Source organism: Pseudorca crassidens, chromosome 6, assembly GCF_039906515.1.
Source record: "Pseudorca crassidens isolate mPseCra1 chromosome 6, mPseCra1.hap1, whole genome shotgun sequence".
Lineage (NCBI taxonomy): Eukaryota > Metazoa > Chordata > Mammalia > Artiodactyla > Delphinidae > Pseudorca > Pseudorca crassidens.
Window position 1 is genome coordinate 85319727 of NC_090301.1, and position 24386 is coordinate 85344112.

A 24386-nucleotide genomic window follows, 5' to 3' on the forward strand; every position below is an offset into this window, starting at 1 on the left:
GCCATCGTCAAAAAATCTACAAACAATAAATGCTGGAGAGGGTGTGGAGAAAAGGGAACCATCTTGCACTGTTGGTGTTAATGTAAATTGATACAGCCACTATGGAGAACAGTATGGAGGTTCCTTAAAAATCTAAAAATAGAACTACCATACGACCCAGCAATTCCACTACTGGGCATATACCCTGAGAAAACCATAATTCAAAAAGAGTCATGTACCAAAATGTTCATTGTAGGTCTATTTACAATAGCCAGGACATGGAAGCAACCTATGTGTCCACTGACAGATGAATGGCTGAAGAAGATGTGGCACATATATACAATGGAATATTACTCAGCCGTAATAAGAAACGAAATTGAGTTATTTGTTGTGAGGTGGATGGACCTACAGTCTGTCATACACAGTGAAGTAAGTCAGAAATAGAAAAGCAAATACCATATGCTAACACATATATATGGTATCTAAGAAGAAAAAAAAAAAGTCATGAAGAACCTAGGGGCAAGACGGGAATAAAGACACAGACCTACTAGAGAACGGACTTGAGGATATGGGGAGGGGGAAGGGTAAGCTGTGACAAAATGAGAGAGTGGCATGGACATATATACACTACCAAACGTAAAATAGATAGGTAGTGGGAAGCAGCTGCGTAGCACAGGGAGATCAGCTCGGTGCTTTGTGACCACCTAGAGGGGTGGGATAGGGAGGGTGGGAGGGAGGCAGATGCAATAGGGAAGAGATATGGGAACATACGTATAGGTATAACTGATTCACTTTGTTATAAAGCAGAAACTAACACACCATTGTAAAGCAATTATACTCCAATAAAGATGTTAAAAAGAAAGAGAACATGTGGTTGGCAAGGATGTGGAAAAATTGGAACCATCATGCATTTCTTATGGGAATATAAAACAATACAGCTATGGAAAACAGTTTGCCGGTTCCTCAAAAAGTGAGACATAGAATTGAGACCCAGCCATTTCACTCGTAGGTATATCCCCAAAAGAGCAGAAGACAGGTCTTCGAACAAAAACTTGTATAGACAAATGTTCATAGCAGCACTATTCACAATCACCAAAAGGTGGAAACAACCTAAGTGTCCATCAATAGATGAATGGATAAGCCAAAGGTGGTCTATTCACATAATGGAATAGTATTCAGCCATGGTAAGGAATGAAGTATTGATGCATGCAACAGCAGGGATGAACTGTGAAAACATTATGTTACGTGAAAGAAGCCAGTGACAAAAGACCATGTATGATGTGATTCCATTTATATAAAATGTCCAGAAGAGGAAAATCGAAGGAGACAGGAAGTCGATTTGTGTTTGATTAGGGCTGAGGGAAATGGAGGGTTGGGTGGAAAGGGATGATAGCTAAAGGGTACAAGATTTCTCTTCACAGTGATGAAAAGATTCTAAATTGACTTGGGTGATGGCTGCACATATCTGTGAATATACTAAAAACCACTGAATTGTAGGCTTGGCTTTCAATGGCTCAATTATATGGTATATGAATTATACCTCAATAAGGCTGTTTTAAAAAAGAGAGAGAGAAGCTAAAAATTAAAATATTAAAACACACACACGCTGTCCTAGGTGTTTGGACAGACTCTGCCAGATCCATTATGGATAGTCTCAATTAGTGACCGTTCCAATGCTGGAGCTGATTTAGAAAAACATAAACAGAATTAAGAGTGTGTCAGGCAGGGGCTTCCCTGGTGGCGCAATGGTTGAGAGTCTGCCTGCCGATGTAGGGGACACGGGTTCGAGCCCTGGTCTGGGAGGATCCCACATTCCGCATACTAACTGGGCCCGTGAGCCACAACTACTGAGCCTGCGCGTCCGGAGCCTGTGCTCCGCAACGAGAGGCCGCGACAGTGAGAGGCCCGCGCACCGCGATGAAGAGTGGCCCCCGTTTTCCGCAATTGGAGAGAGCCCTCGCGCAGAAACGAAGACCCAACGCAGTCAAAAATAAATTAATTAATTAAAAAAAAAAAAAAAAAGAGTGTGTCAGGCAGAGAAGGTAAGAATGGAACAACACATCCAAAGCCTGAAGCAATGAATGGTGCTAGCATGTTCTGAAGCATTGAGATGTTGAGCGGGAGCTGGGCCGTGAGGACAGTGGCAGGAGAGCAGCACTGTGGAGTTGAGAGTAGTTGACCCAGAATATAGCAGTGGCCTGGAAAGCAGGCTTCAGAGTGATTCCATCACTCACTGGGTATGTGTGCAGGCAAATTTGTGATCTTTCTTAAGCATCCATTTCCTGTAATTGGGAAAAAACACCATGCCCCCCTCACAAGATACTGTACTTTGAGGATTTAATGAAGCAAGATAGGTAAAGCGTATAGTCAAAGGCTGGCAAACAGTATGCAGTCAATAAGCGTTAGTGCCCTGAGCTCTTGGGAAGCTAAAAGAGTTCAAAATGAGAAATCACCAGTTATCAACAAAATGTTACAGCTGATGATAAAGGTTTCAAGCTTTTTGAGTTTTGAGTAATTGATAGACATGGCCACTAATTTAACTTCCTCTGATCCATCAAGAAAAATACATGTTTTTAAAAGAAAATCTCTAGAGAATTATGGTAACTGTCCCCTAGACTAATGGTACTGATCTGGCCTCAGTAGCTCAAGCTTAGCCAGAAAAATAACAAGTTCCTATTACGATGATATTCTAATTAAATATCCCAAACTTTATTCCAGGTATACCCAATCCAATATTGGCAGAGCTAATTCAAGCAAGAACATTCTAGCCAGTAAATAATAAATTCCCAGAAGCCAAAATTTCCATTTACACCTGTAAATAGAAAATTCAATTTAATGCAAATTGTTAAATAATAAGACCAGTGGGCAATGAACCATACTAAACACATCATATGAAATGGATCAGTCATGCAGCATGGTGACCAGGAAAGAAATCTGTGACATGTTCTGTAGCTAAATGCTATGTGTTTACACATGCAAGCACACGCATGCAGACGCACACAACAAGATGCTACCACAGAGACACAGCATGCGTGTGAAAGATGGAGAAATTCTGAATGAGTAGCTGGTTGCATTCCTCTGTGTTTAAGATCTTTTGCTCACCTTCCGTAGGCTCATCTAACCATGAAGAATGCTATTTTATACAATGCTTGGCAGAGCAGTTGTTAGGAAGGGGAATCCAGTAAATGGCTTTGCTGAAGCTAAAAATCATTAAGACGGGGATTCAGGCATGTTCTTTATTGAGACCTCCTTCTTGAGAAAGTTCAAAAGTCACCATCCACAAATTTAAAATCAGCAACATACTTACACAAAATACTTACAGAATTCCTCTGATTGAGGCACAGAAGATTAAAATAAGTCAACATAGATCATTTTTGCCTACCTTAATCTGGACAATAGGACATGGCTCAGGCATCAGAGATTTTGGAGATCATTCAACATGCTAGATGCAGGATGTATCTTATAGCGCATCTGGGGAGCAAGGGACTTGGAAGAGAAAAGTTTGGAAGAAAATAGGTTTGATTTTTAAATATTTTCCAGCTCTTTTTTTAAATAAGCTATCATGCATCTGAGCTTGGAAACAATTTAAAAGAAACAATCAAGTGGATCATCTTTCACCATAGTCACGAAGGTGCTGACACCCTAACGCAGGCTGTATTAACAAGAGAGCAAAATCCTTAATGCTAATGTAGCACTTTGCTTTTTGAGTTCCCAGAGTCTGCAGACCAAAAAGCTTAGCAAATCTTGGGAGCAAATTATTTTTATTTTTTTCATATGTGTTTGTGAATTACCTGTTTGCTTGGTGCTGAGAAATTTCACAGGAAGTGGGACTTTCAGGGCTAAAACCAGAAAATGCCAGGGCGAACCGGGGCAAGATGGTTACCTTATGTGTTTATCAACAAAAGACTAAAACCAACATATAATCTCTACACACACATCAACACACCTATGTTGAAATAATTTTAAAATAATGGCATTCAAAAATGAAAATGTAAAATATTCAGCTAAACCATTAATCATTCATTCTCCTCAGTACCCTTTAGTTACTTCCACTTCCTTGCCCTCCGATCAAATCTTAAAGGAAGTTTTCAAAGATATTTTCGAATCAGAAGGTCCCACAGTCAACCGAAGAACTTGCCCCAAGCTCATTGGTCTTCAGGCATGTAGAAAGTTTGGGGGAAAAAAAGTTTTTGATGTAAAATCATTTCTACACTGATTCAGAGAACCAATTCAACGTTTTGAATAGTTCAAGTCAAATTTATGCCTGAAATATTGATATAATTAAGGAAATAAAAATATTATCTGGAATATGGCTTTAACCCAACCAAAAGAAAACATCAGGTCCTTCTCTTTGTTATATCATTTGAGCTTAGCATTTTCTTCTTGCTAAGAATCTGTTAATGAGGCTAATACAGCAAAAGAAAGTGTTTATGTTTGCCCACCTTAATCACTCTCCACTTTTGTCTTCACATCTTTGAGATTAAAACGTAGATGAGCAAAAGAACAGTTGTTTCTTTCTAAATGCATTGTAAGTTTGTTTTTTCAGTTGATTTCTTCCAAATTTCCAGTGTTATCTGCTGCAAATATTTTACTCTTGAATATTTTATGTAATTAATTGAGAAGTAGCGATAATGTAAGACTATTTCATCCAGCGATCCCCCAGCATATGGAGAATACTGCAAATTACCAAGTAAGTCCACTGAGTGAAACATAAGTTAAAAATGAGTTTAAGAGACAGCGGGACATGTTTATGTAGGCAAAAGGGGTTGGAAGATTTGCTGACACCACGGAGAGGTGTGTTGCAATAAACTTGAAGGAGACAGGCCATTGGGCCAACCAGCCCTTTTCTATCCAGGAATTCCTTATGTTCTCATTAGTGTCTCACATCCGGACAGCTGTGTTATTAAAATTTGGCCCTAAACTTGAGTCAATGAAGGAGTTTCATGTCTTGATTTCATTCTTCCTTTACATATTAAATACACAAACACACATACACACACACACGTGCGCGCGCACACACACAAATTTCAGCTTTGGTTCAAGGAAGCATTTCATTTCACGTCCAGACATCAGATTTTTGTGACTCATGGCCAAGGACAGGGAATGGCTTTGTGAACAAGCTTGTTCTGATCATGTCCACCTCTGTCTGATAAGAGTACATGTTCATGGCACCTCACTTTCATTAATACAACATTCTAAACAGTCCTCTGAATGGCCACCTTTAGTACAGAGTTAGGTTCAAGCTTCTAGAACTGAGTTTCTTGGGAAGAAAAAATGTTTTAAGGGTTAGAGAAAAAGGGCAGTTCTCTTCATTCCTTTATCTTTCCTCATCTTTTAAAATATGTGGTTAGGAAAGATTTTGTACAGGATTGGTTAGAAGCCAAGAGCTTCACTGACCCTTTTAGTCGTTGCCATTTCACATTTCTGGCCTCAGGAACTGGTGGAGTTTTAGAACAAATTTTAATTTATAGGATGCAAGCATAACCTGCATCTGAATATAAATACCAAACACATGCATTAGCGCTTTGCAGTTAACAAGCACTTGGATCCCCACTGTCTTGTTTGCTCTAATTCATGATCCTATTAGCTTGGTGCTATTATCTGATATTTATCGATGTAGAAACTAAGGCCCAAAGAAGTTAAGTGACTTGGCCAAAATCACTTGCCCAAGTGGTAAGTAGTTGACTTAAAACAGAGGTTAAAGAAAGAACTTAAATTCAAACAGAAAATAAAGCTCCATTTTTAATGTAATTTTTTTAAAAATAAAGTTGAGCAAAAACATAAACAAATGAGGAGCTTATGTCTACTTGGGTCCATTTCTAAAGACCTATTCCATTACATGGTAACAGCATATGTATGTGTGCTACTTAGTTATCTTAAGTAAAGAGTAAAGACGCTTAAGGAAACAAATTCATATATTCACTAAAGGCTTCTTTATAGTGTTGTTATCTTTTTTCTGTTTTAGGTTAAAAAATATACAACCACGAAAATCAATTCATAAATCAAAATATTAATGTTATTTGTTTATACTTGTTTTAACTTCAAGCATCATACCTTTCAAAGCAAAAACCCAAAGCCTTACCTATATTCTAGTGAACTGACAATTACTGAAAATAATACTCTCCTAATGAAAGCCAAATCCACATTCAAAAGCTATTAACTGTTGTTGCAAACAGAAGCCTTAGTCAACATTTGAGCATAACAGATAAAGTACTGGAATATAAACAAATAGATGATGAAGAGAGGGGCAGTGGGGGCAGGAAGAGAGTGTTGAGGAAAGAGAGAGGGAGACTGCTGCACAGAGCCTTACCCCTAGGGAGGATCCAGGAACCCGAAAGCCCCCTAAGGAGCTGCCTCCAAACGCCCAGTTCCTTCTGATGTGGTCCCTGTATTTGGTTCTCTCCTGAAACAAGTGCCCTGGTCTGATCGCCAGTTTGAGGCCACTCCCCTGATAACCTGTCTAGCCCTTGCTATAATGTCCTCCTGTCAGGGGCCAGAGCTGGTCCATGAGACCCAACATGGGTCTGATTGGGGTCCCATTACAACCGAAGCAGAACCCCCAGAAAGGAAGAGACACTACCTCATACTTGGCAAGAAGAGTACCACCCCACCAGAATTAACCCCGGATGCTGGGGTCAGTCTCCTGAGAGCTTTGGGCACCAAAGCGCTCTAGCTATTGTCATTGGAACGTCGATCTCCTTCCCTGAAACTCTGACACTAGGCTTTCTCCCCTCTTCCTCCCAGCCTGCTCCAAGGTCCCAAGATACATTTAGCCTAGCCTGGAAGGGTTAAAACATGTCACAGGGGATTTAAACTAATTTCAGTGGTAGCTGATGGATTTTAAAGACCTGACCTTTTGTGAATTAGGAAGATCTACTCTCGCCTTCACTTTATTTTGTAGCCATCGTTTGGCTAGATGGGTCTGACTTCTATACTCCCAGTAGCATTCATCACACACAGTCTGTCCTCCCCGCCAGCCTGCAAGGATTAGGTCTGTCTTTTTTTTCTTTACTATTATTATTACTGTTATTTTTATTTTTTTTGGCCATGCTGTGTGGCATGTGGGATCTTAGTTCCCCGACCAGGGATGGAAGCCGTGCCCCCTGCATCGGGAGTGCAGAGTCTTAACCACTGGACCACCAAGGAAGTCCCGGATTAGGTCTGTCTTGATCACTGTTGTACCCTTATTCCTAGCACGGTGCCCAGCATATAGCAGAAATTAATAAGCATTCGCAATGAACACATATATGATACATGTATGCAACTGTCAAGCAATCCATTAGCTTAGGAAATGAGGTGATTCATCACATATTTGAATTTATTAATTGGCTAATAATACTGATGCATTAGACAGCACATTTACATTCCATACTTATATTGTAAAGCACAAATATATCAAATAATATGTTTTTATCTACCATTTTAAATTCTGAAAAACTTTTTTCCCTTCAAAAGAATATCTGAGGGGTGGGATAGGGAGGGTGGGAGGGAGGGAGACGCAAGAGGGAAGACATATGGGAACATATGTTTATGTATGACTGATTCACTTTGTTATAAAGCAGAAACTAACACACCATTGTAAAGCAATTATACCCCAATAAAGATGTTAAAAAAAAAAAAGCAACTGTACCTGTGTACTATATATCATAATGTTTAATTTCAATGTCTCAGATTTCACAGAGTGAATAAAATAAAATTACTTCTTTAAAAGTTCAAAAAAGAATATCTGCTAAACTTGCTTTATAAAATCCTGAGTGAAGAGAAGCGAAAGACAGCCTCTCACTGGAAGCAGCCCTTCATTCAACAACTGAACTCTAAGAAATATACATTTTCTTAGAACTCACATTTATCAGAAAAAAATTCCGGAAAATTGCAGGTAACATATATTCGGATAGTTTCATTACGTTTACTTAAAACTAAGAAGTTTATGACTTTAAGGCAAAGGGAACAAATTATTTTTTAAATGTTCAGTCTCTATATGATCCCTGCTGCCCCTACTCTCCTATCTCAAATAAGCCAAATTAATTTTCCAATTTCACTTCCAAACTACTCTCTTGAATGACTGTGTTTATGATTTGGTGTCTTTGTGTGCTAAAGACAAGTAACAGACCAGTTATGGAAAAGAGGAGAAAAAAATTCCAGTGCTCTCTTAAGACCATGGCTTCCTTTCTAATACATATATATATGTATGTATCAGGACCAAACAGAGTCACAGGACACTGGGTTCAATTTTTACTTTGACAGTAGTCCCATGTGCCTCTGAGCCAGTCCTTTCAACACCGTATTTCCTCATCTGTCACATAAGAATAATAAGATTTGCCCTTTACCAGTTTCCAAAGATGTTTCCATATCTGAAACATACTTGGGACTCCCAAAATAGGTTTGATTATTTTGTCTTACTCCATCAAAATCTTAATTTCCTGCTTTTCCAAATTAGGGATAAAAATATTTGCCAACCTTGAAAGTTTATTATAAGAATCAAGTAAAATAATGCACATGTAAAAGCTTTGAAATTTGAAAATGTTTACATGTGAAAGGTCTTGTTATTTTAATACTTTTGCAAATGCATGTTTAAACTAATGCAAGTTATTCAAAAATGCAGTGAGAAATTTCCATCTTTTGGGTCTCCTCTTAATATGAAGCATGGAAGGTCTTCTGGTGGCTAAACGCATTATCAATAAAACATGCATGTGAAAAAAAAAAAACGCATGTGCTTGGAGTTCTTCATTCAGTAATAAAAATTAGTTTGTACCATGACATTCATATTCAGTTTAAGAAGTATTCTTAAGTGTTCACTATGTGCCAGATACTTACTAAGAGTTGGGGATACTTAGCTAAGGCTGCTATAACAAAATACCATAGACTGGGTGACTTAAACAATAGACACTTATTTCTCACGGGTTTGAAAGCTGGGAAGTCTAAGATCAAGGTGCCAGCAGATTCAGTTCCTAGTGAGAACTGGCTTCCTGGCTTGTGGACAGCCACCTTCTTGCTGTGTGCTCACATAACCTTTCTTCAGTGCATGCCCAAGGAGAGAGCATGATCTCTGTGTTCCTCTTCTTTTAAGAACACTACTCCCATCATGGGTACCCCACCCTCATGACCTCATCTAAACCTAATTTCTTCCCAAAGGCCCCACCTCCAATTACCATCACATTGGGGGTTAGGGCTTTACTAAATTAATTTTGGGGGACACAACATTCAGCCCATCATAGGGTAAAAAGTCAAAGATGACAGTGTCCCTGACCTCATGGAGGCCTTATTCCAGTTGAAGGAAGACATAAAGGAAGGACCTCAGTGCAGAGTGTTAAATGCTATGAGGACAACAGAAGGGCCAGGAGGAGATGACATGTGTGCTGAGTTAAAGGATGAACAGAGAAGTCAGCCAAATAAAGGGAGCAGGAAGGCGTATTCCTGGTAGAGTAAACGGTATAGGCAAAGGCCCTAACATTGGAAACAGCATGGTTTGTTCAGGGGAAAATGCAAACAATATTATAAAAGTGTAAGGTGCCATTTGAAGAGTGGTGGGAGAAGAGGATGAAGAAAGAAAACATTCCATCTAAGAGGACCACATGTGCCTTTCTAAAGAACTTGTGGTTTATCGCACTGGCACTGTGCTTCTCACACTAGGGTACTCAAACCCTGGGGACAGGCAAGATTAACATGGCCCAGCTTCTTGGGTCCTCAATTTTACCCAAAACTATGGGAAAGAAACAAAGTTGAAGCTGAAGTAGTATTATTTCAAAACACTCTTTGTAAATATTAAAACATCCATCCTTAGGGTTACATCCTTAGGGTTACCTGAGTTGGAGATGCACAGCTGGAATGTAATGGGGAATCGCTGATGGCTTTTATGCTCAGCAGTGACACAGTCAGATTTATGTTCTAGATCAATCACTCACTCTGGTAATGGTATGAAGAACAGACATGAGGGAAGAAAGACTACAAATGGGAAAGTCCCTTAGGAGCTGGGCATTTCCTCTTTCAGGAAAGAGATGCTGAGTAGCTGAAACAGGGTAGGGATGTAAGTGGGGAGGATTTGAGCACATTTGAGGAACTTGTGGAAGTAAGGTCGTTAGCACTTAGTGATTCACTATGGAAGTTAAGAGAAAGACAGGAGTCAAAGCTCAACCCAGGGTTTGGGCTCAGGAGACTGGATGGAGAGTGATGCCCTTCAGCTAGCTGGCGAACACGGGAGAAAGTGAAGTTAGGAGAAGATTACAGCTTCAGTTTTGAACATGTACAGTTCTACATACCCAGGGATCTCCCGGTGAAGATGCTCAGAATTCACGCCTTCTCTGATTCTCCTCGTGAAGGTGGTCAAAATTGGTGGGGCATTTTGCTTTATCTCCTTCACAACTTTCACTGGCCGTCTCTGGAGTTCATACATGACCTCGTCTCAGCTCGTAAACTGTTTTCTTTGATGCCTCTCGACCCCTACGACAGAGTAGTAACTGCCTGGGCATTTTCTTAGAATAGCATCAACCCACCAGTTCTGTGCAGTTCCCCAATTTTCTGATCTTTTCAATGGAACAGCATGTGTGACTGACATGATGACTGCTGGTAAATAAGTAAACTAGAAGAAAATCCATTATCATATCACCCACCAATCCTTTAGCTCCTAAGTCCCTATTTCTGAACTTTAGTTCACCTCCAACAACTTCTTCATCTTTTCCAATCTAGTTCCTGGTCTCCCAATTGTAATAAAATAGATACTGATCTCAGGTGGGGAATAAGCATCAGAAACAGATGAACTCATAAGACACAAATCTTATGTCCCTATCCCCCTGTTTTCATGCAAATGTCCCCAGTAATTAAATCAGGAAAAGAAAATGTAGCAAAAACATACCAGCCAAATGGTTTCAAAATTTCAGAAGAAGCTGTAAATATGGTCCTTTTTAGAAGATCAGGTTCTCACTAGAGTATGAGAAAGGGTAACAGTTGTTCTGATGAAGCAGTTTTTAAATTCTTGTCAGTGATTTGAAGAGAGATAACTGATGTATGTTGAAGAAGCTGGCAAAATTTTTAAATAGTTCGGACGCTACAGGGAGCATTTTTTTTTAAAGCAATGTACTCAGAAGTGTTGGCAAGACTTTATTTGAACGTAGCAGTGCTTATGTGAGGAAGTTATTTTGAATTACCCTAGTATAAATATGTATGATTTTATTTGTATTGAAAATTTCCTTTGCAAGTGAGTGACTGAGGGACTGTTATATCTCTATTGCTTGGTAAATGATTTAGGTATTTCATTTTGGAAGTCAAATATTATACTCAGGATTCAAAAATAATATCAAAATCCTGTTTGTGACCACAGTGCTTTTTGCACCTACATTAATGCCTTTTAACTCTTATTTGCCATGTAGAACATACAGCATCTGTTGTTTCAAGTCTGGCTTTTTTACATGACATTCATGCATGCATGCATTCATTCACCCAAAAGACATTATTCAGTGCCTCTCATGTTCCAAGCTCTATGCTAGGCAGTGGGCAGACAGTAATAGTATTGAACTGTCCCTCCTCATAACGAATTTCAGGTAAACATTCTGTTTCCTCCAGGTAATTTTCTGCAGCACAGTGGAAATCTCAAATCCTAGGGTCATATCTTATTATTTAAAAGCTAAGCCTTTTGAAGGTTGCGAACAAGGCTATCTTTAAAAGGTAGTTTTTCTTCTGAATAGAAAGCATGGAAAGAAAGATAAGAAGAGGTAAGGGCCCTGAGTGAGAAATAGGACTTGAAGCAGAGGGAAGAAGAGAGAGGGGAAGGGGGCAAGTATTATAATCAGGACTTAATACTTTTTGCCTCAGTATCTTTGGGCAACCAGTTACTGGTCTACATGAAAATGAAGTTGCTGGCAGGAAAAACACCCAGCCCACTGGCTGATGCAGCCTGTCCATCTGAAGAAGGAGATGGAATTCCCTGGTGGTCCAGTGGTTAGGACTCAGCACTTTCACTGCCGAGGGCCCAGGTTCAATACCTGGTCGAGGAACTAAGATCCCACAAGCCACGAGGCATGGCCAAAAAAAAGGAAAAACAAAACAAAATTCCCCATCTTCTCTGTTTTCTTTATTTACCTATTGTGTGGTATTAGAGGGTGAGGGGATCATTTATCTTAAATTACAACTACACACCTGCCTTCTTAAGCAAACCATACTTTTACTAATCTACTCCATTTTTTCTTTATGATTTCCTTCCTTTTTCAGAGAAAACCTCTTATTAAATTTTAATATATTTACTTAAAAATAAATCATGAAAAGACTCATCAGAGCCATTTAAAGAGAAAGACAAATATATACACACAATTCTGCATTTGCTCCTTCATTTTTTTTTTCAGAACGTGTGTAAAATTGACACACAAGAAAGGGAATAAAACAGTTTGTGTTAATAATGTAATCTGGTACATAACTTGATGAAAAGGAGGTTGTGCTGGTCTAAGTGTTCCATGGTCCCTGCCTGCTAGGCTCATCTATCCTCACATTTTTTTCAGCCGGGCAGCTTGACTTTCGGGATCTTAGTTCCCCCGACCAGGGATTGAACCCACACCCTCTGCAGTGAAAGCACCACTGGACTGCCAGGGAATTCCCACTATCCTTATCCTTATCTCAGGCCTTTACAAGTGCGAAATAGGAGATCAGTTTACATCCCTTTAAAGCTTCTTAATGAATGGCAGACTCCACACACAACGACAAATATTTCCTATATAATAGGCACTAGTCCAGGGGACTGGGAAAGAGACATTGGTGAGAGGTCACCTTCCTTCGTCAAATAAATTACTATTTAGAGATCCGAAATGAAGCAATGGTTTAAAATTTTCCAAACGATGTTACTTTGCTTTAATATCATAAAAAGCATTACTTTGCCCCCAATTCAAAGTCCAATGTGATTTCAAATGACCTTCGCAAGCAAATTTCACCTAGCCTTGAACTCCACAACTACACAAGAATCCTCACCAACGGAAGCAAAACTGCAATAGAGACCATCTCTACAGAACTACTATAGCAAATTATTGTAAATAAGTTTTCAATATCCCAGATAAATGCTAAATGATGGTAGGTAATAATATAGCTCAGGATCATGCTGATTTCTCTAAAACGAAATTCCAAATACACAGTAGATAGATAGACTAAACTTTAGAAGAACAAAGTTTTAGTTTTTCATTCCTGTTTTAAAAGGCCACGTATCGTCTGTGAACTTTCAGCTTTGTTCTGTCTCTCTTGTCTAGAAGGGTGCTAGCCATGGGCCAAGAACAATAGGTAAGCCAGCTTACCTCAACCCAGAAAAATTACCCCGTTGCACAGGAGCCATACCTATGGTTCCACGGTGGCCAAGGAAAAACCTAACAGGAATCGAATTTTTTTTTTTTTTTTTTGCGTGTAGCAAAGTTACTTCCAGAGAGAGCAAAAGAAGCCTGGTTTGCACTGTAGCAGAACCATTGGAACAATATGCTCCCTGTGTCCACAACCCAGTCCTCCCCTGACACCCTCCTTTCTAGGGCATAGGGTAGAAAAGTCACATACACAGTAGATCATGCCAGGGCCTGCTGACACAACCGTACTCCTGAATTTGCAGGCAGCAGAGTGTAGCAATGTCTTTAGTATACACATATTCTTACCTTTTTTTTTTTTTTAAGCAGATGTTTCAGGACTCAACTGGGGGGTGGGAAGAAGATACTGCAGGCAAACTTTCTCAGCGCTATTCCTTCCCTTCTACCCCCTTCACAGTTCCTTCAAACTTCAGAAGTTTGAGTTAAGAGTAGGTAGGTATAGAGCTTTGGACAGTATTAAGGGCCTCTTCTTTTTACCTTGAATGAGTGATCTTTGACATTTCTTGGCCACACCAAACTGGCTGCCAGAGTGCTTCCTCTTATGCCAGGTCATATAGGGAGAATTAGGTGGAAAGATATTTTTTCTTACAATTGTAAACAGAAGTGTGAAATACAGAATGAAATTGTAAAGTATATTTATTTACCTCAGAGGTTAGAATCGTGATGCTTATAATCACGAGCACTCCACCTTTTCTACGACAAGTTAAGAAGTTCCATATTACTTTTGCAACTTTGTTCTCAGTAAGCATTGATTTCTGTAAAATGCAAGAACCAGTTAAACAATTCCTAATAAAATCATAAAGTAAATAATTAAATAAATGGCACTAAAATAACTAAAAATGATGAAATAAGTATCATCTAAGATACATGCTATATCCACTCTGGTTTTCTGTAATTTAACTTCATGTATTTTCCAGGTAATTCACAAGAAGGAATTCCTATTTATTGATATGCCTACCCTGTAGCATTTTACATATATTGTCATATTTTTTCACCACAGCCAGCTTAAATTTAAGTCCTCTTTTGCTCATTTTAAAAATGAAGTTCTCAGGGGCTTAATATCTTGTCCTCAATACACAATTAGCACTCACAAAGCAGGGAGTCAAATCCAGTTCATCTAATTTCAAAGCCTATATCTTTGCCACTATAATATGCTGTAATTGAGGAGAATGTAAAGAACCTGGTGTCAAATACATTGAGGTCCAGTTCCCAGTCAACAAGCAATTTAAAAATTATACAAGAAAAAAAACAATTTCCAGATATGCCTGTATCATGATCTCTCCTTCATCACTAACTTGTCCTGTGCTTACGTCCAGTACTGGGGCCAACGTGAGCAAGCAGGAACTTGCCCATGGGAATGTCCCTAAGTCAAGGGTCCTGGTGAGAAGACTGAACTAGGAAAGACACTTTACCTGGGAAGCCAGAAGCAACAAAGCCAGAGAAACCATTCTACCTGAGCCAATACTGTAACTGGAAAAATGAGCCTAAGCACTAGATCCAAAAGGCAAAATAAGCCACACATGGAAAAACAAGTACTAACCAAGTCATCCAGGAGGTTTGGAAGTGGGTCACAATGCAGTGTGCAGAGTGGGTGGGCACAAGTGGTTCAGAAGGATGTCTGCGAAAGGTGAGAAGACATTGGATGTCACCTGTATGTGGCGTCTGTTGGGAGGATGGATCTGGCAGATTCAAAGGCCGGTGAAGAACCAGACACTTGAATTCTGGAGAAAGTCGTTGATTCTCTCTAGGTCACATCTACACTGCCAGGCCTATAAAAGCAGGGTTTTTTCTTAGCTATTATTATTTCATAGTTGTGATTATCATGAAGAGAATAATTTTTGAGAGTAAGGTTTTTATATTTAAGTACCTGAAACATGACTGCAAAAAAAAAAAAAAAAAAAAAAACCCCCACTTTTAGAATGGTGCAAAATTAGAACTAACATCCAAGATTTATAATTTCACCTTTTAACAGAATAAGGACTGTTAAAGAAGACCACAAAGCAGCATGAAGTTATTTCCAGGTCACTAAACAATCTATAGGTGCAAACAGTTTTTGGTCCCATTGCCCTTTACAAAGGAAAAGAAGAAAAAGGTACAGGTCACTCTGAGCCCCTAGGCTGATGTCCAAATGGCCCTTTTGGTAGTTTCAACGTGAAAGAAGCATGGAATGGATCCTTTGAGAAAGGAAACAATTAAGGGACCCTTTAAGTGTTTTGAGGAGTCTTAAGGAAAACAACAAGAAAAAGAAGTCAGTATTGGGATTAAATATTGCAATAGTTTTTTCCCATAAGCATTTGCATTGACTTTTCAGCTTTTGCATCAAAAAGAAAATCTGGCCTTCTGGATGTTTAAGAGACTAAGGAATTTCATTTTCCATTAGTAAACTGATTTTCTCCCCCACTATAGGTACTTAGAATTAGCGCAAACCCCAGGATAACTACAATTCCAAAAGGAAATGCTCACTCAGCTCATTATGAATGGTCTTACAACAAATACTGTTCTGACAGCCAAATTCCTGGTCTCCAAATTTGTAAGTTTGCCCTTTTTTTTTTCTCACAAGTCTTACTCAAGACCGCTTCTGAGCTTCTGCACATTTAACCCTTACAGTCAAAGACAATATGTTACTAAAGAACATGAGAAACTTCAAGTTCATGCATTTGGACTAAAAGAAATCTGATATTTATAACCAAATTATGACCATATTGAATACGACAAATTAACTCCTTAACCAACAGAATAAAAAAACACTATTTATTTTCATGTCTGTGGCTACGAATTCTTTGAAGAGGTCTGAAGAACTGTAAACCAGCCAAAACTCCTATGATGCTTTCCATTTTATTTCTTCACTTTAATAACACAGCACTCACTTCTCAATAGAAAAATGACGAATGATACTAAAAGGTAAATAGCTGTTTTTAACTAGTCAAAATTAACTAAATTGTCCTCAATTGATCCATATATTCCATGTTATTTTTTCAACCTTTCATTACAATAATAAAGCTACACTATAGTGAAGTTTCAGGCACTACTTTATTTAGTTCTCAAGAAAACTCAACAGAATGGGCACTATTAGTGTACCCACAACATAGCTAAGGAAACAAATTTAGAGTAGATTGTCGGTAATCACACAGGTAGTAACCTGCAGGGTTAGTATTCAAAATAGATTCTTTGGATGTCAACTGACACAGGGGTATAAAAATATCAGGGATAGGCTTGCTTGATCATTTTAAAATAACTTTAAATCAGCCCATATATTAATAAGTAAAAGTAAAAAATTATCTTAAATTCAGGTATGAATTATTTGTCAATTACCTCAATTTTCACTTTTTGACATGTGTAAATAGACGTAACCAAAAAGTTCAATGATCAAATTCCAATAAGAAAAAATGGTGCATAATTAGTGCACATCTCTGCATTTGGGGAGGAGCCTGACTTGATTTTACATAGGGTATTGTTTTTCCTCATTAATTGTAGTTCTGTCACATATTTGTATCTGACTGCTACATAAATGATTCACAAATTGTTAAGAAGTTTTATGGATATCTGGAAAGAATACTACAACCCAATAAATAAACTTTTACAAGTGCCAGAGAGAAATTTTACATTAAAATGTTACTTTGTTTCTTCGTCCTGAGAGAATGAATTTAAAAAAAAAAAAACAGTTAAAATCAAGCATTAGATATGCAAATATGTGTTCAGATCAGAGATACCAAAATTATTCAAATGATTAATTATTCATCATAAAATGTCAATTAATAATTATGAAGCATAAAAAGCATCTTTCTAATGCATCTTTATTTTTCTTGGCCTAAAAAGGCCTTAATATACATGTTCAATTGACTTCTAACAAGTTTTAAAAATCCAACAAAGTAAACAAATTGCAAACAAGTGCAAACTCTGAATTTTAATAGGAGAACAACATGCTCAAAATGAATGAAAGACAGAAAAAAAAATAAGGAAAACTAAAACCATAGCCACATTCATGACATATGCAGCTCCGTGTTCACTCACCTGCTAGGCAATAGGGCAACCTGGCGAAGAAAACAACCCAGCAACTCAAGCTGTGAATTTGCTTAGCATGTACAAAACACAGGGCATGGTGTTTCTCTCTGAATTGATTCGTGTGGGGCAGGGGTGCTTTAGGAATTTTTTACACTTTCCAAATAGTCATTAAAAGAAAAAGCACAGTTTAAGTTTCTTTAAATTACCTATTGTAATTTTTAAAGTCTGTTAAGCCCTGCTAAAATATTACCATAAATGAGAAAGTTTTTCACATTGCTTTAATTCTAAAGAATTTCCCTACAACAAGTATTATTCATTTTTCTTCCAGGAAGATTATATCTTTTAAGAAAAAAGGAAGTCAATTTGAGCTGATATGATAATTCAGAATAGGGAGCCACTATGATTACTGAGATATAGATTTATATTTATTTTATTACTATTATTATTATTATTTTACTTTTCACTGACACCTGGCGAACTTGTTCTCTGATGACCCAAGGGAGTTACTTTAGTCAGGGTGTCCCTGACCTCCTGCTGGTAGATTAATTACATATGAAACATTGTGTTTTCAAAACGAAATGATAAATCTGGACACATAAAGGTGGCAGAAAAGAATCAGGACGAGAGAGAAGAGACGTTAGGAAACAAAATAAGGTCTTGCAAAAGGGAGATATCAGATAGAAAGAAAGGATAATGTAGGAAAGGCAATTGGGAAAGAATTTCAAGAAAATAAGGATAAAGGTCAGGGAGGGCTGAAAGGAGGGCAAGAGGGAGGAAAGGAGGGAAGGAAGGATTTGGGGTTTTCAATCCCCTGGCGAGGCTGCTGGCGTCCGCGCCCTTAACGCCACAGCCTTCCAAGTTGAGGCGAAAGCCACCTCCTCGGGCCTGCGTCGCATCCAACTTACTCCAAGTTTTCTGGTGACTCCTACAGGGCCCCTTTCCGTCCCCCCCATCCCACCCCTTAGTGAGATTGACAGTCGCGTGGAGGAGGCTTTTCCAGGCACAGCCTTTCTCATGGTAATCAGCCCCCAGCATCACCTCGCGGCCGCGGCCGCTCCCGCTCCGTGCGCAGCTCGCGGACCCCGGGGACCGGAAACAAGGCGGCGGGCGGGGAGCCGGCGAGCGAGCCAGGTCAGCTGACCCGGCCGCGGGGCGGGGGTCGCGGCGTTCCCGGGCGGGTATAGGTCTGGAGGAGGGGGGGGGGTGGTGCGCGGGGGCCGAACCCCTCCCCCCCAACGTGTTCCTCCGCCTGTGCTGCGGAGGCCTTACCCTGAGATCAAATGAAGGGACCGAAGCTGGGGGCGTGGGGGACAGAGCGCGCCGAGAACTGGGGGCGACAAGCAGACCTGTTTTGCATCAATAAATTAAGACGCTCATTTGAGTCCTGAAGTTTGCTGGTTCCTGTCAGTGGAGACGTTGCCAAAAAGCACTGAAGCCGAGATTCAGCCTTAACTTCAAAAAATAAAATAAAAATAAAATAAAATGAACCTCTCAGCTGGCTGCCCTGCTGGGGCCAGGTGACGTGCGAGATTCCACAGCCCGCGGGCCTCGCAGTAGGGATATTAGAGACGGTCTGAGATTCTCTGGTCCTGTTTTGATTTTGTTTGAAAGGGCTTCTCAGAGAGATGCTTCTGATTTTTTTTTTTTTAATAGACTTTCCCCTCCTATCCTAGGCTCAACTCCGAATGGATTGGATTGCGAGTTTGCACGTGAGAAAACCGTTTGGCTTGACTTGGACCCCTGCCGCCCCCCGCCCCGTCCATACACACCCCCAACGCAGGGGTCCCCCTTATCATCCTTTGCTTGCAACTCTAAAAGAAGTTTCCCACCTTCTGTGTAACAACACAGGGTCGAAATAATTCCTCTAGATGAAAGATCAATTCCGTTTCAAAAAGAGAATAGGTTCCTTTTTTTAATTTTCTCCACATGGTACAGAATAAACAGAATTTGCTTAAAAAAAAAATTAGCTGTGGCCAAATTCGAATTCCTTCTACAGGCTGTGTGTTCAGGGCAGAAACATTGTATCTCTTCTGGCATCTGGGCCAGCAAGCGGAGCTGGGGGCAGGGGAGACAGGGGGAGCGGCTGTGAAAGTTAAGGAAATTGACAGACTGAGAGGTGAATGGGGGGACAGGCACCAGGTCCTGGCTGGAGGGAACTGGAAAACAAGAGTGCATCTTCACACGCTGCCTGGGTGGAGGGAATCCTGAGGGAGGCAGTTTGTTTTAACTCGAAGAAACCCTAAAGAATTATTTTTCTCCCTTCAATGTCGATTGCAATATTATTTCACATTTGCATGTATCTGTTGTTTTAATCCCCTTGGTCTGCGCTAATCTCGAAATGGATTACTAATGGGGAAGAAGGACCGGGAAGGAGCGATTCATTTGCAAGGACTTGCTCTGCTGTGTGAGGAGCCGAAAGCTAGAAGCTCCTAGTCCTCTCTCGACTTTTCCCTGCGTCCTGCGCTCGTGCATCCCGCTGACCCCACGATCCCCATTGTCCCCGACCTGGCCTTCGGACTAAGAGAGTGTTCGGTACAAATTTATATTCCAGCTTCCTCCGATCCCACCGCCTCTGCTTTGGTGTGAACTCTTTCGGTCAAATGGGGAGGGGAGTGCCAGGGGCGTGCCAGGCAGGGGCGGAGGGCAACCCACCGGCGCGCTCACCCCTCGCGGGGACGCTTCGCGTGCCACCCTCCAAATATCCACCTTGATGGGAACCTGAAAGATTGCTTTTTACCCCAATTCAAATACTTGCACGTCGGCACTCCCAGTGCTAAGTGTTGAGGCTGTCTCCTGACACTTGAACAATTACTGAGCCCAGAGTAATCAGATGATTAGGTGTTTTTCATGGAAATACTTGTCTTTTTTTTTTTTTTAAGTCAGATACTAAGTAACCAGACAATAATATACATAATAAAGAGAAGTGATTTGTCAGCCGTTTGATTGGATCCTTTGACCTGAGGTTTTGCCAGTGAGTGTGTGTCTGGACTGTAAGCTCCAGTGGTTACCTGGGGTCCTGAGGTGGGGTCTTGCCTGGAATTACTCCATGCAAGGGACACCTTTGTCCTGGAAATGGGAGAGGAAACGCTGAAAAGCAAACTTCTAGAGACAGCTGGACTCGAATTTTTTAAAAATAAAAAAGTGGGGAAAAGAGGGAAGAGAAAAAAAAAGGATATTAATAATAGAAATAAATCTCAGAGAAGGAACTTGGTAAGTCATATATTTATAGAGATAGAAATATTAAAGCAATGTAAAGCATAAAACTGAGAATGTGCCTGACCCATGGTGGAAATCCTTAATTTTCTTTTTTTATTATTAAATTTTAGACTGATGGTCTTGAATGCTCCTCTATAGGTAATTTATCTGAATGGGGTGGGGGAGGAGATTCTCACTGTAATAAATACTTAAGGTAGGAAAGAGGTGAGTCTGTACCAAGAGTGAAAATTTACTTCCTTGCATCCTAAAGGAAGAATTGGTTGTGGTCATGCTGGGTGGCTACTGCTCTCCCCCCCCCAATAAACATACAAAACACAAAGCCGTGCGCCTCTGGGAGTGTGGATGTGGTAACCCATGGGTGGCTTTTCCCTCCTCTGAGTGCAATTGCCAATGACTCTTGCATTCAAAGTCTTGCTTTAGGCACACATTCAAAGCACAGTTCAAAGCAGTTTATCTTCATATAAGTAAAAGTCTAGTGTTGGATCAGGGTTTTATTTGTTTCAGATTTCATCAGACTGAAAACAGGGGGCTGTAACATATTAACAATATTAAAGCAGAAAAAAAATGGCATAAGGCTGTTCTTTAGTCCTCTTGACACCTCCACCTTTACCTTTGCAAGGAAGCCCAAAGGCTGTGGGACTAAAAGTTTATTTGCGCTCTGAGGTTCTCAAGTACTTTCACTCTTAAAGAAAAAAAAAAAAAAAGAAAAAAAAGAAAAAGCCTCATAGTTCTCTAAGAAATTGAGCCTGAACCATTGGAGGCTAAGAGATTTCTTCCTTTTCCGATAAATGTCTGTGCTCAGCATCCTCAAATTTGGCTGTCTTTATTTACTTTTATATTAGTTCCAATTATGTGCAGTGTAAACCAGCTTTTTGATTAACAAAACAGCAGAGCATTGGTTAAGAACACTTAAACTTCAAAAAAAATTCCCCTGGGAAGTGGGCTCTGAATTGGTTAATAATGTGCAGTACTTGCTAAATTGCTGACTTCCAGATGTGGAAAATATCTTTCTTGTTTAGGACCTATGTAACCTGATTGGATTACGACAGAAGCGTCACGTTGGAAGCTTTTGAGTGATTATTTAATTAACCATACAGTAGAAAGCTGTATTCTCCAGGAAATCCCTTCCATATTTACATAACCAATCCCTTCAGAGCAAAGGTGGAGTCTTTTCTTTTTAATTTTACTTTAATTGCAATATCAAAAAATATATACTCCAAAACTTAGACCCCATGCCGTTTAATATGGTGATCTTCCTTCGCTGCTAAGTTCCTCTATGGCCTTTCTCCTTTTCCTCCTGTCTCCCTACACCCACTCCCTCACTTTGTAGTGAGGTCTCCGTGAGATGTGGAGAGATTCAGAGATCGGTCAACTCAGCAACTCAGCGCTCTATGTTAATTTACTTAAGAGACCCTTTTAAAAAATGCCAAACCACTTTTTAGTATTGGGATCCAATCCAGAAATTCATCACACACACACACCGCAACACACACGCCCTAAAATGCAGTTCACATGAAGCTTTTTTTTTTTTTTCTGGCTCTGGCATCTTAAAAGAAAAAAAAAAATTAAGAGAAAGGGCAAAAAATTTAGTTCCAGAAGCCGTGCTGAGAAATCCACACAATTTAATGTGCATCTCAAATCTGGTCATTAGAGACATCTGTATAAGAAGAGGCGATCTGGATTGAGGAACCGGGATCTTTCCCTTTAACTTTCGCCCCTTAGAGTTCTCCAGTTCTGTGAATGGTGTGCACCGTTTTCCGCCCTGTACTCTGTAGGATTTAGTGATGAGGATAATGATGCCAAAGGCTTGACGGGGGGGGGGGGGGGGGGGGGCGTGGAGAAGGGAGGGAGGGAGGCGAGAGGGAGGGAGAGAGGAAGGGAGGGAGGTGGAATTTCATTTCTTCCACTAAAGCGTTTGCGGAGACTTCAAGGTATAATCTATCCCAGATCCTTTCCCAGAGAGAAACTTGGCGATCACGTTTTCACATGATGCTCACGCTCAGGGCGCTTCAATTATCCCTCCCCACAAAGATAGGTGGCGCGTGTTTCAGGGTCTCTCTCTCTCCTACAGAAAAGAAAAAGAAAAAAATGTCATTAGAAGAGGCGTAACACGTCAGTCCGTCCCCAGGTTTGTGTTTCCTGGAGTGGCCGAAAGAGATCAGTTCTAACCTGCTCCGCAGGAATAACGGTCCTGCCTCCCGACACTCTTGGCGAGGTTTTGTACAGTTTGCTCCGGGAGCTGTTTCTTCGCTTCCACCTTTTTCTCCCCCACACTTCGCGGCTTCTTCATGCTTTTTCTTCTCACCATTTCTGGCCAAAACTACAAACAAGACTTCGCAGGTAGGTTTTTTTTTCCCCCTTTTCTCTCTTTTTATTCCTTTTCGGCATGGTCATCCCCCACCCTCCTTTTACGATTTTCTCCTTTTAAGTGGGGATGTGAGTCTGAAGTGAGGAGGAGTGTCTGTGGGTAGGAATTTCAGGTGGGTTTAGCTCCTTTATGGCAAGCTTTTCCCAAGAGTGACTTCTTCGATTTCTCTTGCACTCCATCTCTCTCTCTCCTTCCTTTTCTCTCCTTTTTTCCTCCCCCAAATAATTTGCCCTGTACCTGCCCATTCAGGTAACCAAAGGTGCCTTTTACTACCCAGCCTGGGAAAAGTTTTATCGAGAACTATGTGGTTGGAATAAAAACTCTTCAAGGGGAGAATTTCTGCTCTATTTTCATGTCTAATTCCAATTCATTGTATTCAGCAATTAGAACTTGGCAAATACCTGTTAATAATTACAAAACTTGATGGATACAAACCTACCAAATTCGGGAGCAAGTCTTTCTCTTAGATATGGCAGTCCAACCTTTCCCACTGAAGAAGGCTGTTTTCTAAGTAGAAAGTTGCCTGTTTTTGTCTGCTTAGCGAGTTTCATTTCTTTATTTCATTCTTTGTGTGTGTATGTATGTGAAGTAACACCTCACTTCTGTGATGATAAATAAAGAAGTGAAAGTCCTCATGGAACTTGAGTCGTTTACCAAAGTGGGGAGGGGGGGAGTCACTACAGCTGGGAAGAAAACTGCCGTCAGGATATTAGGGTTGTAAATGAAGGATAACTTTTGAAATTGTATTTCAAATGGCAAAGTATTAATGATATAGACATGGATTTCACAGGAGACATAGACACACGAAAATATCCCTTTCCACACTTTGGCACTGAAAAGTGGAGAAAGAGAGCAGGAGTTCCCAGGAGCAGTGGTGAGCCCGGCTAACATGAATGTGTTTATCTCCCACCTTCTTATATATTTTACATGCTCCCCCTATAATGATGAAGGCAAGATTACTAACTCCAGAGTTAGAAATAACAGGCAAAGCTAAAGTTTACAGCACAAATGCCCTGTCTGTCCCTCACACACACACATGCTCATAAAACTAGCAGCTTACTTTATTAAACATGCATTTATATGCAATCGTGTGTAAGTCTCAGCATGAATACAGACAGGCCAGCTGCTTCCTCCCAGACACTTGTGTGACCACTGCTTTATTTCAGGATTTTCCCCAACAATTTCAAATCCATAGGAGAGCCAAGAAATAACAAAATGTGTCAAACTTAAATTAAAAGTCTCCCACTATGCCTAGGTTAAATTCAAGGTGCTTTCTAAATCATCCACTTCCCCTTCTCTCTGCCGCCCCCCAGCCCCACCCCTCTCAGCAAACGTGTGGAAACTGATACTCACTTTCCAGGTTTTCCGCAAAGCTTCTAGTACAGGAGACAATAGGTGCGGGGCGTGGGGACTGAGTGTGTTCGGCAGAGAAGGGGTTAATGGCCCTTGTGTTACAGTTTGCATCTGTTACATCTTTTATAGCCCCCTGTTTAAACTAA

The 24386-nt window shown here is 40.2% G+C and overlaps 1 protein-coding gene and 3 long non-coding RNA genes across 4 annotated transcripts in view; 2 read left to right on the forward strand and 2 right to left on the reverse strand.

Moving 5' to 3' along the window:
• Positions 1 to 18920, reverse strand: part of LOC137226676 (uncharacterized) — a 106153-nt gene extending 87233 nt beyond the window's left edge. The window contains exons 1-5 of the long non-coding RNA XR_010944468.1: positions 18573 to 18920; positions 14842 to 15070; positions 13946 to 14056; positions 10236 to 10416; positions 3362 to 3465 (exon numbers count right to left, since the gene is read on the reverse strand). This is a non-coding gene — a long non-coding RNA (uncharacterized lncRNA). The remainder of the gene's footprint in view (positions 1 to 3361; positions 3466 to 10235; positions 10417 to 13945; positions 14057 to 14841; positions 15071 to 18572) is intronic.
• Positions 18305 to 20195, forward strand: LOC137226675 (uncharacterized). The gene is made up of 3 exons (XR_010944467.1): positions 18305 to 18434; positions 18977 to 19012; positions 19665 to 20195. It is a non-coding gene; the product is annotated as an uncharacterized lncRNA (long non-coding RNA).
• Positions 20196 to 21219: 1024 nt separating this feature from the next.
• LOC137226674 (uncharacterized) lies at positions 21220 to 24380 on the reverse strand. Its single transcript, XR_010944466.1, has 3 exons — positions 24241 to 24380; positions 22689 to 22839; positions 21220 to 22584 (listed from the first exon to the last, which is right to left on the reverse strand). It is a non-coding gene; the product is annotated as an uncharacterized lncRNA (long non-coding RNA).
• The window catches only part of ZEB2 (zinc finger E-box binding homeobox 2), a 128599-nt gene continuing 126667 nt past the window's right edge, over positions 22455 to 24386 (forward strand). The window contains exon 1 of the mRNA XM_067742027.1: positions 22455 to 22859. The gene's annotated coding sequence lies outside the window, so the exon portion shown is untranslated. The remainder of the gene's footprint in view (positions 22860 to 24386) is intronic.